The sequence below is a fragment of the Ambystoma mexicanum genome, chromosome 12 (genome assembly GCF_040938575.1).
Source record: "Ambystoma mexicanum isolate Mex_15411 chromosome 12, UKY_AmexF1_1, whole genome shotgun sequence".
In the NCBI taxonomy this organism is placed as follows: Eukaryota; Metazoa; Chordata; class Amphibia; order Caudata; family Ambystomatidae; genus Ambystoma; species Ambystoma mexicanum.
In genome coordinates, this window is record NC_090936.1 from 741,709,642 (window position 1) to 741,713,864 (window position 4,223).

General features: G+C 44.4%; 1 long non-coding RNA gene across 1 annotated transcript; it reads right to left on the reverse strand.

The window, feature by feature from the left end:
• Positions 1-321: 321 nt before the first annotated feature.
• On the reverse strand, positions 322-1,941 carry LOC138513053 (uncharacterized). Its single transcript, XR_011281675.1, has 2 exons — positions 1,853-1,941; positions 322-745 (listed from the first exon to the last, which is right to left on the reverse strand). It is a non-coding gene; the product is annotated as an uncharacterized lncRNA (long non-coding RNA).
• Between the last annotated feature and the right edge of the window lie 2,282 nt (positions 1,942-4,223).

Genomic DNA, 4,223 nt, shown 5'->3' on the forward strand with positions numbered 1-4,223 from the left:
ACTGGTGGGACCAACCATTTCGCTCAAACTGCAAGCCAGGACACCCTCCTCTGGTCGAATTTGTTGTACAGAGCTACAGTGAACCGGATAGCCAGGAAGGTCGGACCCTGCTTGGGTTTTAAGGAGCGCACCTTTTATTTGTTGCTTTGCTCTGCTGCTCGTTTCTTCCCTGGACAGTGCAGGACCCTCCAGTCTTCCTACTTCGTGTCAGTCCGACAGTCACAAAGTATATAAAGGGTGCCTGGCGGAGTCCTGATTTGCCCAAGACGGTACCTGTATACAAAATGCTAGAGATCAGGGTGGGAGATCTGTAGACAGCTGTCAGGTTTGGATGCTTTTTTATTTTGCCTCCAAAAAAGTTTAGCACAGATTATAAAATTAAATGTTTACATGACTTTCGATAAGCACGAAAGTAGACGGACAGACGTTGTTTAACACTGGAAATACAGGTGAGTATCGACCTCTTTCTTGTCGAGGTACATTTTCCAAAGTGATGCACAAGTATACAATACAGTTAAGTGAGAACATAGGATTGTTGACGAGGTGCAACCCAAGACCGTGGTAAGTCCGGGGATCTAAACAAGACGGTGTACACAACACTATCTATAACCACATTAACACAGGGGTTGTGTCACGGAACATCGACACTGTAGTGTTTCGGCCATGCAGGGCTGGGTAAGAGCCTGAGGTGTAGGTGGCCTTCATCAGGATGATCGCTGATCGTGATGCTGTCCATGTAGGTAATCTGTGGGGGAAGGGATAGCGTTAAGGATCTCAGGGAGTCATTAATCAATTTAAGTATTACTAAATAATGGCTGATTAGGGCCTAAATACACTGTCGGTGTATCTGAGGGTACAGTTTACCGTCTGCTAAAGTTGCAGCGGGGGTGCTGTGCTGGAAAGTCCTTTAAGGAGTGCCGGACTGTGAGAACCCATTTCAAAAGGTAACATGGGATGGTGCAGAAAAATCAGGTCATGGGGGCCGGAAACTGGGCCTGAAGCATCTGGGAGCTGTGAAAAAGGAGGTTAACAAACCATCATTTTTCACCCCATATCTAGACTATGTGGGTCAAGTAATGTCTTAAAGGTCCATCCTGCGTGGGATTGTGCGGGTCGGGTATATGAGTGACCCAAGGCCAAAACACCAATGGTGGGGGTGTCCGCAAGGTATGGTGAAAGCGGTGAGGGTAAAAGTATCATGGAGTGCGCAGTGCTGCGACTGGGTAGGCAGTATGCAATGTTGGAAGGTGACTGGCGGTGAGTAGAATCCATGGAGGACGTGCAGGTATTTATCCACAAAGCTACTTTAGTGTTTTAAAGCGCGGTGGTGAAATCAGATCTATGGCGCACCGCCAAGTAGTGACAGAAATGCTGTGGTATTGCGCCCCTAAATGGTGTGCTGGAGATGAGCATGGTTTTATCAGGTGCTGCCATCGCGATGATTAAAAACAAAACCTGTGAATTGTCAAGAACGTGTATGGGAGCTATGCACAGTGTTGTATCAAAGTGCGGCCAGAACGTTTTAAAATAAAATGGAAACAAGCAACACCAGTGACATCATTATCAGAAGGTTTAAACGGCAGAGGCATGCCTGCGCATATGGGAGCTATGCATGGTGTTGTTGAGAAGTACGGCCAGAACGTTTTAACAAACCATGGAGACAAGTAACCCCAGTGACCCCATTATCAGAATGTTTAAAAGGCAGAGACAAACATGTCTAATGCCTGCGGATTGCGCTCGCGCGAAACACCCAGACTAAGACATGCATCAGTGCGGTCGTGAGGGAGTACAGGACGTGCCCCCACCCTTGCCACAAGACCACAGAGTTGGCGAAAGGGAAAGAGAAACTTACTGGTGCGTGAAGATTTCAGCTGCACTCCTCTCGGCAATGGTTGCTGGAGAAGGAGTGACAGTGCAATTCTTAAAAACACACCATTGCTAATGGTTCTAATCTAGCCAATGGGGTGCTGGATATGTGCAGGAGTAAGCACATAGCCAGGGGTAAAGAGAGTGCACCTGCCATAGGTGGAGAGTCAGCCAATGGCCTTAGAGCACAGTGTATGTGAAAAAAAACGTACCTGTGATGCTCATGGGTATGCGAAAACGGAGCTAAATGATCACTGGAATTGCATGTCATCTGCAAAAAAACCTTTCTCAAAAAGTGTACCGATTTGGTATCAAAATGCTCTCACAGAGAATAAGAATTGTAGGAAGCGTCAGACTGTTTAACAACCATAGTCTTCTATAGAATATCTGAAAATGTTCTTAGGTTAATCCTCTGGTTCCACTTCATCAAGTACTCTTATTCTAGATTCTAGAATAAGAGTACTTGCATTGTACTAAGATATTGAATATCTACTCAAAAAAAATCCCAATATCTAATACACCTTAAAAACAATCTCATTGGCATATACAATCCAACAATAAGTCCTTCTTTGTAAAGCATCTGTTTATATGATAATACACAACAAATGAAGGAAATATAGCAAGACTTTCTTTCAAACCCCATCATAATTAACCGTGTAAAGATATCTTTCAAATCTACATACCACAAAGCATTTTATTGAATGGCATTCGAACTTTGGAGAGAAGAAAATTACCTATTAGGTGACAATGATACATTTTGAAACAAATGAAAGCAGCCTATTAAATGACAAATCTGCACAAAGAAATGTTAGAAGATGTGCATCATCACGAAGAACATACATAAACAGAAAGGTAAAGAAATTCTAGAAAGGAGTAAACAGTCTCTAGCACGTAGCCAAGAACCACTCAGTGACCCACGTTTTCAAAAGCAAGCCGAAATAGCAACGACCAAAGTAGAAAACACCATGGTACAAGCAAGTAATCTATATAAATGTGTTAGTGATTATATTGCAGTTAAATGATGGACAACTCAGAATTGACCTGAAGTCCCTGAAGAAATGGAATATGGATTACACCAGGAAAATAAAGCATGCTATTCTAATAATTAAAAACCTCTGCCCTTGTATATTAGTGCTGAAACTGGTCAATTAAAACAATTTGAAACGTTTTGCAAGAAAAGATTGACAACAATCTTTCAGGTGCTGCTACAGACACTACAGGTCTAGCTGTTTACAACATATGAGGTGTAACTTTCCACCAACTCCATGTCCTCCCAGTTGAGCAGCAGACCAAACTAGATTTCAGAAATTGTCTGCAGAGGCTGAATCTTAAGTAGGCAGAATTTGGCAATAAAAGAAAGATCTCCTCATAGGTGAGTGGAAGAAACCTGAGAGTGTTCTACCGAGTAGCCCTGAAATCCCTTATCCAGGTGACCAGAACGCAGCCATCACCCTTGGAATCCGATCCTGGAGGTGGACCAGTGGGGGAGGATCACCTAGGATGGGGAACCCAGGGTTATGCTCGGGGTAATGCCCCAGGTGAGACACTGTACAATGCTGAGGTAGAGGAAGAGGCAGACTACATCTCTGAGGCCTTTATAGGCTATAATACCTCTGCCACACTTCCTCCCATTAAATCTATCCTGCCCAAATCCAACAACCCCCCCATGTCTGACCATCTGACCAACCTGGTAGGGACCGCCTCCGAACAAGGAAAAATGTAATCGCCCAGATTCACTTCTATCCTGTTCCCTACCCTAATACTCCTCATCATTCTTTTCACGTCCCATTAATTATTATTTTCCTAACTCCTGGTCCGCTTTGACCAAACACTACCGTTCCCACAATTCCCTTTGTTTAGTTCCTGATAAGAATCCTGATCATTCCCGTTCATTTCACAAAACCTACCAATCTCCAACTTCTGAGTTTATTAAAAACCCTATCGAGAAGGCTACCATTTCCTAAAACACTTTTTACCCCACCTATCCCGTAGGATGCTCAAGAACTCTATCACCTTCCTTTTGCAACCCAAACACTTCTCTGCAATGTAAACAGACTAAAGTTAAAGCTGTTTACCTGACATGTCCCAACCAAAGGGGCAGGCAAAATCAGGCAATTAACCCAAATCACACACACCTGATGGCCCTTTCCTTTCCCCGCAGGGATAAAAGGTGGAGCACGACAGCACGGTCTGAGCAAGGGGAGCACGACAGACAGCACGAGGGCACAGCTAAGCAGGCACAGCAGTTCAAGAGAAGCAGAAAGGTGGTGGGAATCGAGAGGGTGGCGAGGAGAGAAGCGATCTTGCCCTTGTCGTCCCAGGCCCACAGAGCCATTGTGGAAGAGGACATAAAACCG